The 14297-nt window shown below is 39.1% G+C and overlaps 1 protein-coding gene across 1 annotated transcript in view; it reads left to right on the forward strand.

The window, feature by feature from the left end:
• Positions 1–14297, forward strand: part of GABRB3 (gamma-aminobutyric acid type A receptor subunit beta3) — a 502491-nt gene that overhangs the window by 407372 nt on the left and 80822 nt on the right. The gene's annotated exons all lie outside the window — the stretch shown is intronic.

Genomic DNA, 14297 nt, shown 5'->3' on the forward strand with positions numbered 1-14297 from the left:
GTATCTAAGAACACAGTATGAAATACCCATTCTATAGTCACAAAACCTATAATTTACACTGACCTGACACTGCAGAGGCTTTCAATAATGCTTGCCAAAGCTATTTGAACAGCTGAAAAAAAGTCTCTTTTGCCAATAGAGTGCTGTCTCCAAACAGTCTTGTAGAGGATACCAAAAAAAAAAAAAAAAAAAGAAAGAAAAAATACTTACTGTCATCAAGTCAGTTCCGATTCATAGTAACCCCTCCTTAGGTTCCTGAGGTGGTATCTCTATAGAATTAGATTGCTTGGTCTTCCTTCCAAGGAGTAGCTGGTGGATTTGAACCACCAGCCTTCTGGTTAGCAGTCAAATACCTTAGGTGCTATACCACCAGATCTCCTTGTAGAAAATAGTACCACTGATATTTATGGGTATAACCAAATGAATGGGTAGTTTCATAATGAGAACGTCTCCCATTCTATTCTTCTATTACTTTGGTAGGAATTGAGGCTGCTGTCCCAAGCCCAGAAGAGTCCCTAGAATTTCCTGATGATCAGGTCCTCCTCTGGGCTTTCCACCCCTGCCATGGTTATATTGAGTATATCACCCTTGATAAATGGTGCTTTTTCTTAAAGACCTTCTCTTCTCTTTTGCATTGATTTTGCACTTATTTTGTTTTATTTTAGAATAATATTTGGAGTGTGCTGTGTGTATGTGTGTGTGTCCCTTTCTTGATCTTCTGGCCTTCTAACATTTAGCCACGGTTTTGAATGGGGCATGCATGTGTGGGTATATTAAGGAAAATATTTTTCTCAAAATATCGTGGATTCATAACCTTTCCAAAAAGATGCCAATGTTGTTGTTGTTGTTATATGCCGTCGAGTCAGACCCAACTCATAGTGACCCCTCCTTGGGTTTCCAAAGCAGTATCACTATGGAAGTAGATTGCCCAACCTTCCTTCCAAGGAGTGGCTCTTAGGATTGAACTGCCAACCTTCTAGTTATCAGTCAAGTCTCTTAGACACTATGCTACAAGAGCTCCTTAACATGCCAATAACTATATGAAAATCATATATTTAAATTCAGATCACTGTAACTTTCAGTACATCAAGATGACTAAAAAGAATTATTTGACATTGCTTTTATAACTGGAAGAGCAAACATGGTATATGCCAACCAGAGTGTGTTATTTCTTTTAAGAGTCTAAATTGAAGTTTCTCTGGGACAACTTCAGCATTTTATATCTTGCCTGAAAATTAGAGATGTGGTTGTTAAACTTCTGAAGGCTCTGACAAGTAGTTCAAGTATACAAAAGATAAGGTAGAAGGCCTATGATCAAGAATGAGGAGCTATGGCCCTCATCTGCCTGAACAGAGAGAAAGAAAAAAAAAAAAAAAAATAGAAGCTGCCTTTATCTGAGTGTGTGTGTGTGAGTGTGTGTATGTGTGAGTGGAGTAGGGGAATACACACAAGAAGCAAGTATTAATAAAAAATAAAGCTAGTATGTTTTGTCTTTTTAAACAAAATTCATCACTTGTGTCCACTCTATTTTCATTTTTGGATTCTTTGTTTCTTTATCAGAAGCAAAATGCATTATTAGTACATTTCTATTAAAAGCAAAGAAATTCAACTCTGTTAGGATAAAATTATATATTTGTGAAAACATTGCAATGAATTTCCAAATTCCATTTACAAGAGGAGAAAGAAAAAAATATATAGATAGATAGATAGATCAATTAACAGGTAGATAGATATATAGTGTATCATTATCTGCTGGTAAATTTATATATAAAAGTTAAATAAATTACAACTTAATAATCCAAATCAAATCCCATTGCCATCAAGTCAGTTCTGACTCATAATGACCCCAAATAACAGAGTAGAACAGCCTCACAGGGTTTCTATGGCTGTAAATCTTTACAGAAGCAGACTGCCACTGTCCTGTGGAGTGGCTGGTGGGTTCAAACTGCCAACATCTGGTTTAGTAGCCAAGCACTGCACCAGTAAGGCTCTTTAATCTCATAATAAGCTCTTTAATCTTATAATAATGGGAAACTTTCAGTAATAAACTTTGTGCAATAACCCAAAAAAAAACCTCTCTAGTCAAATTTATACCTATTCTACATCTCAAACAGCCTCTTAATCAGTAAATAGATTTATAAATAGCTATTTTAATTCAAGTGTAGTGCCAATATAGTCCTAAAAACTTTATTTACAACCTCCTATTCTAAATATAATTCTTCATACCTATATGGAAGCAGCAGGAAGAAGCCAGAGCTGATGGCCAGAGCAGGCAGGGGGAAAGCCAGGAAATGAGCAGAGAGGTTTGGAACAGCTAACAGTGACAAACTTGTCTGTTAGCTTGTCCTACTGTGGTGGCTTATGTGTTGCTGTGAGGCTGGAGGCTGTACCACCAGTGTTTCAGTAAACCTTTCAGACAGACAGATTTGGAAGAAGGAAGAAGTCATCCACTTCTCAAAGAATTGGCCAGAGACAACCTTATGAATAGCAGAGAAACACTGTCTGATACATTACTGGACAACTTTAAATAGTGCCAGAAAATAGGCCTCTCAGGTTGGAAGACACTCAAAATATGACTGGAAAAGAGCTGCCTCATCAGAGGGGAACTGACCTTAATGATGTGGATAAAGTAAAGCTTTTGAGATGTCCATTTGCTGATGAGGCATGACTCAAACTGAGGAGAAACAGCTGCAAATATCCATTAATAATTGGAACATGGAGTGTAAAAAATATGAATCTAGGAAAATTAGATGTTATCAAAAATAAAATGGAACACATAAAGATTGATGTCCTAGGCATTAGTGAGCTGAAATGGACTGGTTTTGGCCATTTTGAATCAGACAACCATATGATCTACTATGCCAGGAATGACAAATTGAAGAGGAATGGAATGGTATTCATCATCACAAAGAATGTTTCAAGATCTCTCCTGAAGTACAATACTCTCAGTGATAAAATAATATCCATACACCTACAAGAAAAGCCAATTAATACTACTATTATTCAAATTTACACACCAACCACCAAAGCCAAAGATGAGGAAATTGAAGAGTTTTACCAACTCCTGCAGTCTGAAATTGAACATGCAATCAAGATGTGCTGATCATCACTGGTGATTAGAATGCAAAAGTTGGAAACAAATAAGAATCACCAGTAGTTTTAAATTTTGGCCTTGGTGATAGAAATAATGCTGGAGAATACATGATATAATTTTTCAAGAGCAATGACTTATTCATTGCAAATACATTTTTCAACAACACAAACGATGGCTATAAGTGTAGCTTCACCAGATGGTGTACACAAGAATCAGATTGACTACATCTGTGTGACAAGAGGTGATGGAAATGCAGAATATTTTCAGGCAAAACAAGACCAGAAGCTAACTGTGAATCAAACCATCAACTGCTCATATGCAAATTCAAGTTGAAGTTGAAAACAATTAAAACAAGTCCACGAGAGCCAAAATATGACCTTAAATATATCCCTCCCAAATTTAGAGACCATCTAAAAAATATATTTAATGCATTGAATGCCAGTGACCAAAAACCAGAGGAATTGTGGGATGACATCAAGAATATCCTGTGTGAAGAAAGCAAAAGTTCATTAAAAAGACAGGAAAGGAAGAAAAGACCAAAATAGATGACAGAAGAGACTCTGAAATTTACTCTTGAATGGAGAGCAGCTAAAGCAAGTGGAAGAAATTACAAGATAAAAGATCTGATCAGAAGATTTAAAAGAGAACCTCAAGTAGACAAAGTCAATTGTTATAATGAAATGTGCAAAGACCTGGAGTTAGAAAACCAAGAGGGAAGAACATGCTCAGCATTTCTCAAGCTGAAAGAACTGAAGAAAAAATTTAAGCCTCGTGTCGCAATATTGAAAGATTCGATGGGCAAAATATTGAACGGTGCAGGAAACATCAAAAGAAGATGGAATGAGCTCTACCAAGCGGTACTGAAAAGAATTGGTCATTGTTCATCCATTTAAGGAAATGACATGTGATCAAGAACCAATGGTATTGAAGGAAGAAGTCAAAGCTGCACTGAAGGAAGTGGTGAAAAACAAGGCTCCAGGAATTTATGGGATACCCACTGAGATGTTTCAACAAGCAGATACTGCACTGGAGGCACTCACTCAACTATGCCAGGAGACAGCTACCTTGCCAACTGAAAGAAATCCATATTTGTACCCATTCCAAAGAAAGGTGACCCCACAGAATGTGGAAGTTATCAAGCAATATCATTAATATCACACACAAGTAATATCTTACTGAAGATAATTCAAAAAAAGTTGCAGCAGTATATTGACAGAGAACTTCCAGAAATGTAAGTTGAGAAGAGTTCAGAAGAGGACATGGAATGAGGTATATCATTGCTGATATCAGATAGATCTTGACTCAAAGCAAAGAATACCCAGGAAGATGTTTACTTGTGTTTTATTGACTATGGAAAAGTATTAGATTATGTGGAACATGACAAATAATGGATAACATTGAGAAGATTGGGAATTCCAGAACACATAATTGTGCTCCTGAGGAGCTTGTACACAGACCAAGAGGGTGTCATTAAAATAAAACAAGGGGACACTGCATGGTTTAAAATCAAGAAAGAAGTGTGTCAGGGTTATATCCTGTCACCATACCTATTCAATCTGTATGCTGAGCAAATAATCCAAGAAGCTGGACTATATGAAGAAAAATGTGACATCAGGATTGGAGGAAGCTTCATTAACAACCTACGTTATGTAGACAACACAACTTTGCTCACTGAAAGTGAGGATGACTTGAAGCACTTACTGGAGAAGACTGAAGAATACGGTCTGTAGTATGGATTACACCTCAATATAAAGAAAACAAAAGTTTTCACAACTGATCCAAAAAACAGCATCACGATAAATGGAGAAAAGATTGAAGTTGTCAAAGGCTTCATATTACTTGGTTCTACAATCAACACCAACAGAAGCAGCAGTCAAGATATCAGACAATCTATAGCACTGGACAAACTGGCTACAAAAGACCTCTTTCAAATGCTGGTGAGCAGAAATGTCTCCTTGAGGACTAAGGTGCGCCTGATCCAAGCCATGGTATTTTCAATTGCCTCATATGCATATGAGAGCTGGAAAATGAATAAGGAAGACCAAAGACGAGTCAATGCTTTTGAGTTGAGGTGTTGGGGAAAAATGCTGAAAGTACCATGAACTGCTAAAAGACCTAATAAATCTGTCTTGAAAGAAGTGCAGCCAGAACACTCCTTGGAAGTGAGAATGGCCAGACTTCATCTCACCTGCTTTGGCCATGTTGTAAGAAGGGACCATTCTCTGGAGAAAGATATCATGCTTGATAAAGTAGGAGGTCAAAGAAAGAGGGGGAGGCCCTTAACAAGATGGATTCACACAGTGGCTACAATGATGTTCTCAGGTATCGCAGGGGTCATGGAGCTAGCACAGGACTGGGCAGTGTTTCATTCTGTGTACACTGGGTTGCTATGTGTTGGAGAAAACTCAACAGCACCCAAAAACAACAATAACAACATTTGGACCTGGATAAACTGTCAGAAAGAAAGTCCCCAAACAACATCTGACTCATCTCAAAATTTGTTAGTACAAACATTAATGCCTTGAGATTTCAGAAATACACATAGCTATATTGATAAAAGATCATTTGAAACTTTCAGAGAAAGCATATTAATAATTAAAAGCATTGATAATTTTGTTAAATTCATGTATATGCAGATTCTGTTCTATACTTAAGTAACATTTATATGTATTCTACATGCTATCCATACTGTATATATTGTGTTTTTGATGAAAAAAAAAAATATATATATATATATAAGGTGTGATTGCTCACATTGGTAGACCATCCTCCATCTTCCTTGTGGTCCTCTACTTCATCTTCCTTATTTTCTTTTATTGTTGCACTCACTCGATCATATTAATGACACAGGAAGCCGGTCATGGGCGAGTGTGTAACCCCAATGGTACATTGTATCATTTTGGTAATAAGTGCCTTGGAATGACCAGTGCTGCCCCAAGCACCTGGAGGAGATATGGCACACCTGTGGACATAAATGGCTTGATCTGCACATGCCAGGTTTGTGGAAAACTGGAGTTGTTGTTGCTCACCCATTTGTAATTTGCTGGTGATGGGTAAGTCATTTGGCTGTTAACCAGCATATGGTTGGTTCAAACTCGCCAGCTGCATGGGAAGAAGATGGGGCAATCTACTTCCATAAAGATTTACAACCTTGGAAACCCATCGGGGGTTGCTGTGAGTTAGAATTGACTCGATGGCAGTAGTTTGGTATAGCTCCTTGAACTTGAAAATTGGATGAACACTAAATGTGTTTCACTAGCTCGAGCTCAGCTGTTGTTGTTGTTGTTATGAGTCATCAAGTCGGACCCGACTCATAGCGACCCCTCTTTGGGTTTCTGAGGCAGTATCACTAAGGAAGTAGATTGCCCTACCTTCTTTCTGAGGAGTGGCTGGTGGGTTTGAACTACCAGCCTTCTGGTTAGCAGTCAAGTGCCTTAGGCACTATGTTACCAGAGCTCCTCGAGCTCAGCTAGGTGAAGTAAAAATTGAGCCTCCTTCACATGTCCAAGCCACCACATGATGAGAGGGAATGGTTTGGATAAGGCATGCATATCATCGTAAAATAAAATTTGGGTTCTTTGAAAACTCCTTTGGGAAGCTAAATGTATTCAGGAACTAGGAAGAGCTTGGTTGACCGTGAGGCTCATGGTCTTTGGTCCCTTTCAAGAGGGCCCCATCATAGCCCTCCCATTGTCTGTGATTCTGCTCTGAAGTTGCCAGATGTGTGTGAGAAAGTTGACTCATCATCACTACCATCTTTTGTCATCAGGCTACTGGTTACTTAACGTCTTTGAATGTCTCCCTCTGTACCGTTTATGCCAGCATCTTTTATGTATATGCAGATTCTGTTCTATACTTAAGTAACATTTATATATATTCTACATGCTATCCATACTGGGAGTTTTGGTAGCATAATGCCTAAGGCACCTCCTGCTAACCAGAAGGCTGGCAGTTCAAACCCACCAGCCGCTCCTGGGAAGGAAGATGGGGCACTCTACTTCCATAGTGATACTGCCTCGGAAACCCAAGGAGGGGTTGCTATGAGTCAGGTCTGACTCGATGGCACATAACAACAACAACAACAACAACATCCGTACTGTATATATTGTGTTTCGTTTATGCCAGGTTTAAATATTTTCCCTTCTCAGCCTCTCTGACTTTTACTTCTCATCCATGCCCAGCTTGATAGCCTATATATGACATCCAATTTTGAAGTTTTTTGTTTTTTTTTTTTTCAAATTTATTATTTTGAGGGGTCAATAGGAAGGAAAATGAGTAATAAAAGTCTTCCTTGAACTGGTGCCATGTTCAGGGTACCTTGGTGGAGTGTGGAGGGAGGTAGTACAGTGCTTTTCTATTCCATAGTTTTCCTTGAGACACATTCTTAGTTCTAGGAATCCATCCTTGATGGTAATCTTCCATCCTTCCACATCTTAGCCAGCCTTATTGGAGAGGAGCTGAGAGGACTCCATGCCTTCTGTTTTCCCATGAAACTCATTTTCTATACATAGGCAATATCCCTGCATCTCTAATCTATAAGCTGGTTCCCATTTAACCACCTTTCTCATGTACATGGAAGCTGCATTCATTTTCCTAGGTGTGACGCAGGCACTGGGCCTTCTAGTTTTCCAATGAGAAGGTGGCAGCCATTCTGGAAGGACTGGAGGACTTACTCTGACCTCTCTTAACATCCATGTCTTGGCTAAGGTTTCCAAGAATCATGGACCAAGTCACTGAAATGTCCTAGGTCTCTGGTAGCGTAGTACCTAAGGCACTTGACTGCTAACCAGAAGGCTGGCAGTTCAAACCCACCAGCCACTCCTCAGAAGGAAGATGGGGCAATCTACTTCCGTAATGATACTGCCTCGGAAACCCAAGGAGGGGTCACTATGTGTCGGGTCTGACTCAACGACACATAACAACAACAACAAACAACATTCTCCAATGGGGAAGAAGCAGAGTCTGTTTCATACATTTATATCTGATAAATATTATATAAGGAACTCTGGTGGCACAGTGGTAGATTTATTAAATAATTTAATATATTATATGTGTACATGTGCATGTTTATATGCATATAAAATAATGAATTGGATTTCTTTCTATTTCTATGTTCTATAATAATAATTTTATAGAAACTATTCCTAAAAGGGTTAATGTTTCTTTAGTGTTTACAGAATTTACCCATAAAATTTATAATTTAATTTATAACATTTTTGAGGTATTTTTTTTTTTATAATCTTAGTTTCTGTTAGGGAGCTCTGGTGGCATAGTGTCTAAGGCATTTGACTGCTAACCAGAAGTATGGAGTTCAAACTCACCAACCACTCCTCAGAAGGAAGATCTGTAGAGATACTCCATTATTATCATTATAGGTCTTTCAGGTATTCTTCTTTTATCAATCTCAAGAATTGACATTTCTTAGGAAAATGTTCTTTTTATCTGGACTTTCTAATTCATAAGCATACATTTGTTCACTGCCATCTCTGATATTTTTGAACTACATATTTCCCTCTTAAGTTATAATTTTGTTCAGTTACTTCAAAAGATATTTTATTCTTAAACTTTTAAAGATCCAGCCTTTGATTTTATATCATAATTTTATTCATTTATTTTTGCTTCTATTTTGATAAACATTCTCTTCTTGTTGTTTTTAAAAGACAGACTTAAGGTTTCATGTTTTTAATTTTAATTGTTCATTTGAATGCTTATTTTCTTATTGCTTCCCTAACAGAAATACCATAAGTGGATGTCTTTAAAGAAGAGAAATTTATTTTCTCATAGTTTAGGAAGCTAGAAGTTGAAACTCAGAGTACGAGCTATAGGGGAAGGCTCTTTCTCAGCTCTGGGGGAAGATCCTTGTCTCATTCAGTTTCTGAAGCTCTGTTGTTCTTCAGGTCCTTGTTGATTTCTGTATGGCATCTATATTCTTCCATTTGAGATTCTTGTCTCTGTCTGTGCTTCTCCTTAAGTCTCAGAAATGATTAGGTTTAGAGTGCACATAACACTCATATGGCCTTGTTAACATAAAGAAAATCCTTTTTCCAAATGGAATTGCATTCATAGATTTGTTGTTGTTGTATGTGCCATCGAGTCGGACCTGACTCATAGAAAACCATCCTTGGGTTTCTGAGGTGGTATCACTATGGAAGTAGATTGTCCAACCTTCCTTCCAAGGAGTGGCTGGTGAATTTGAACTGCCAGCCTTCTGGTTAGCAGTCAAGTACCTTAGGCAGTATGCTACCAGAACTCCCATTCATAGATATAAGGGTTAGTATTACATCACATATCTTGTTGTTGTTATGTGCCGTCAAGTCAGACCCAACTCATAGCATCCCCTCCTTGGGTTTCTGAGGCAGTGTCACTATGGAAGTACATTGCTCCATCTTCCTTCTGAGGAGTGGCTGGTAGATTTGAATTACCAGCCTTCTGGTTCACAGTCAAGTGTCTTTGGCACTATGCTACCAGAGCTCATATATTAGGGAGACACAATTTCATTCATAGCATATCCTCTGTTCATTTTTGTTTTTCAGTTTGTATAATAAAGCTCATGTTACATAGCCATTTCTGTTCTCTACATCACTTTTTGTGTCTTCAAAATGGTAGTATCTCTTTCTTCTATCTTGGAGCAGTTTTCACAAGCTTGCCCTCACCATATCACTGAGAGTGTGATCTCCAGAGCAGCAACAATTATATCACCTAGGAACATCTTCTGGGAAATTCAGTTACAGATCCAGGTCAGCCTTCTGACTCTGAGTCCACATATTAACAAGATTCCTGAGTGACTGTGTTCCCTATCAATTTTCAAAAGTCATCCATGCCATTAAGTGGTTTTCAGCTGTGTCTGTTTTACTGGTGCTACTTTCAGTAGAAATTTCATTTCAGCACATATGGCAAGGATTCCTTCTTCTCTTGGCTTCTGAGCTTCTCTTTTCTCTGTGTGTCTGCCCTCACCTCGGCTTTTTTTTTTTTTTTTCCTTGTGCCTTCTTGTTCTTATTTTAAAGAGGGATACCCATTCATACATTTTGCAACTGGATGGGTATCATCAAAATATTTCAACTTTCACTTTCTAAGGTTCCAAACTTTTCATAGAACATCTTTTTACTTTATTCAGAATGTTTATTCTCAAAGTGTTTTTCTAGTGACATATAGGCATGGTGGCATTGGCCTTTCAGGCTCACTCTACCACATTGAAAGCTCTAGCCTGGAGAGAATAAAGTTCAAGATGAAGTTAACCCTTCCATGACCTGTGGGACATATATCACCATTCTACATTTTCAGCCTCTCAGGTTTCTTGTGAAACTGCTATCCCAATTTTAACACATGCTGCCACCCGGCAGAGACCTTTATAATTGTGTGACTCTAAAGAAAAGAGCCTCATCCTACAATACTACCACCAGATTCCACTTGGAACATATGTGTCTAAGATAATTGTATCAAAATCCACACTACCTCAAAAAAAATGTTTTTCCTTTGGTTTCAGCATGCCTTCCATTATTGAAAACACATGTTAACAGCAAAACATTCAAAGCAGAAAATAATTTTATCATAAATGGATTAATGTGCTCAATGTGATGGCTTGATTAACATTTATTTAAGGGAGATCTCCTCCAACTGCTAGTTAACTGACTAACACATCAAGTCAGACACGTCTTAAATGACAATTTCTACCCTGCACACATAGCTTCCATGCCCTCAGGACACCCATCTCTGGTTCTGATGTTTTCCTTAGAACTTCTGGTTGCAGAACATTTGACTGCCCCTCCCCACCCCAACCACTTTCATTCAGGGAGTTCTAAAACCGATCAGAGAGAAGAACTTGTGCATTAGAGGGCAGGGCAAGTCTCTAGTTCTGTGTGGTTCAGTGCTATTTTTCTCACTCTGATCAAAGGAACTTTTGGTGGAGTTGAAAAAGTTTTATATTGTGAGGTGGCCATTGAAGACTGGAAATGCACCTAATCCATCAAAATAACTGATTTTTTTTTATTTTAAATTTTTTAATTTAAAATTTAAATAGAAATATCCACATGTGGCTCATAACTACTGGACAACATAGTTTTAGACTGTGGAGCTCCTAAGTGCCATAGATTATAGACACAGAAAGTGTGAGTTGACTGCAAATATTTTTCTGATAACTTCAAACTCTTTGTACCTTTTCTCTTCAGAATACTGGACCTGTCATTATTTCCTTAAGAACTCCCTCATCAATGCACTCTGGTACTTTTGTTCCTTGCAGGTGTTCTAGGATCAGACAGATACTTTTCTCTTCAATTGAGTTTTCAGTTTTTAATACCAGTTTGAGCCTGTATGTGACTTTATCACTATAATGTTTGAAAAGTGCAAGGCAAGTTATCAGGCCTGTCATTTGCCTGAAATGACTATTTATTTCACAAAGACTGATATTTCTATAGTGATAGTGGATTCAAGCTTTGTCATAGAAATAGATAGCCTATTCTGGAAAAGTGCAATTTGTTAAGAGCTTAGCTGTCTTCTGCACCCCAGAGAAGTATCAGGTTGTGATTTTTATTTATGCATAAAACAATTTTGTACCTCTGATCGCATAGAGCCTAAGGCATTTGACTGCTATAACCAGAAGGCTGGCGGTTCATACCCACCAGCCACTCCTTGGAAAGAAGGTTGGACAACCTACTTCCATAGTGATACCACCTCGGAAACCCAAGGAGAGGTCACTATGAGTCAGATCCTACTCGATGGCAGTGTGTTGTGTTGCATTATGTATGCAGATTCTTGTGTTGATTACTGTACCAATTATATACTGCCATGATGATGCTGTGTAACAAACACCTATGAAGCCTTATTGCTGTACAATACTGAATGTTCTTTACATTCAGATCATCTCTGCTGACCTGGCTGCCTCACTGCAAGTCCTGATGTAGGTGGATCTTTAGCTGCCTGAGATGGTCTCAGCAGAGATGACTAAGAATTGTGGTCCTTGTCCTTGTGTTCCCAGTTTCCAAGGACCAGCAGGCTTGTGTGAGCATGGCTTTCCCACAGCAAGAGAAAGTAAATCCTGGATAATGGGGATACTAATGCAACCAACTTTCCACAATGGCTTCCTCCCAGCCCCCACAAGGAGTCTGTACTGGTGGACCTGTGGATAATTCTGTTAATCCATTTTTTACATATTTTGTAAAAGAAAATTAAAAAATCAGGATAACTTAAAAGTTGCCCTGTGCCTGTGCCTTTTCCACATGGAATAATAAGCACTTGATTTAGAAGACACCCCTTTGAATTATTTGGCTCAGCTCCTGAGTTCCTATTCCTGGAGAAATGACAGAAGTCTTTGCCCATGCTGCCCATGGCATGTGGTATCTGAGGAATCAGAAATGAATGCAAGATAAGTCACTACAGAGTGGATTCCAGTGGCTCAGTAATAACATGTAAAGTGAAAACCTGACTGTAGTGCTGGTCATGCACATAACCATTGCCCTGTGCTCTCAGACATTTGGACATCCTAAGTGCAGGCCAGAAATAACATAGGAAGGGCAACTAGCTGGCTTTGTTTCATTTGGGTTTAACAAGATTAGACTCAGAGAGCCAGGAGCCTCCTGGAGGGCTGCATTTATCTGTGATCATCACTGAACTTGCAGGCATCGGCATTGGCCTGATAAGGATTCTGTAGCATGAAGATGCACAGGACCATTTCATCCAATTGTCCTGACATAAGAACACATAGAGCCTGATAGAGAGTTCAGCCACAATGCAGGCCACAGCTCCTCCTTGGAGTGCTTTTTGAAGGGGTAAACCTGAGGAGGGCCCTGCTATCTCCTCTCCCTTTCCACGTTTTACTCACCCCCACTCAAGCCTGTGATTCAGTGAGCATTGCCCAGTGCCTACTGTGAGTATCACTAGGCCCTGGAAATAATCATGAATAGGAGAGAACACCTTACTTTCATGTCTCACCTGGGGGCAGTCAAGGGGCTGCAAGTCAACAAATATGTAGACACTAAAATTGTACACCACTATGCATAAGTCAGTTTATGGTGCTGTAGTGGCTTGCATGTTGTGTGATGATAGAAGTTATGCCACCAGTATTTCAAATACCAGCAGTGTCACTGTGAAGAATAGGCTTCAGTGGAATGTCCAGACTAAGAGACACTAGGAAGAAAACCTTGATGATCTACTTCTGCAATTCAACCATTGAAAACCCTATGGATCCCAACACAACATTATTAGATATAGTGATGGAAGACGAGCTCCCTAGGCACTCAAAATACAGTAACCAATACCATGGACTAGAGAATTCCAGCACCAGTAAAGATGGTGCTGGACTAGTCAATGGTTTGTTCTGTAGTACATGTGATCTTAAAGAGTTAGATCCTACTTAACAGTGAATAACATTAACACCACAATTGTTGATTGTTTTAAGTGTAATGAAAACACTGAAATAGTGTAAGTTGAGGAAAGCAACACAACACAACCACTGCCATGGAGTCGGATCCGACCCACAGCAACCCCTCCTTGTGTTTCTGAGGCAGTATCACTACAGAAGTAGAGTGCTCAACCTTCCTTCTGAGGAGTGGCTCGTGAGTTTGAGCCACCAACCTTCCAGCTAGCAGTCAAATGCCTTAGGCATTACGCCACCAGGGCTCGTAAGTTGAGGAGAGAAGGCCTGTTATAGTTTAGATTGTAAACTTAGCTGGGCCATAATTGTAAGTGGTTTACCAGTTATGATGTAGCTATCTTCCATGGTGAAGTCTGATATAAGGTAATCACCTCCATGATGAGATCTCCTATGAGAAATCATTTGAAAGGAATTTTCGTTTAGGATGTAGCCTGCTTCCAATGTATATGGAACAACTCTGGGAAAGGTCTCTGGTTTTTTGCTCAGGATCTTGCATCTGGTTCAGCAACGTCTGGACTTGAACCAGTGGCCTGGCATATTGCCTGCTCATCTTGGGATTGTTGCTTTCACTGCCTGTGTACCAACAGCCTTCCATTTTACCTGCCACTCTGGGATTTATCAATGTCTGAAGATAGCAACCTGCTAATCACAGGTTCATCAGCCCCTGCAGCTGCTTGAGTCAGGAGAAGCCTTTAGCTTGACATTTAACCCACAGACTTAGGACTTGCTAGCCTTTACAACTACTGTCGAGTCAAACCCAACTCATAGCGACCCCTTGAGAAAGACTGGGTAAGAGAAGAAATCAAAATTGAAATTCAAAAATTCCTTGAATCAAA

Source organism: Orycteropus afer, unplaced genomic scaffold (genome assembly GCF_000298275.1).
Source record: "Orycteropus afer afer isolate SDZICR_OR568_19922 unplaced genomic scaffold, OryAfe1.0 scaffold00146, whole genome shotgun sequence".
Lineage (NCBI taxonomy): Eukaryota > Metazoa > Chordata > Mammalia > Tubulidentata > Orycteropodidae > Orycteropus > Orycteropus afer.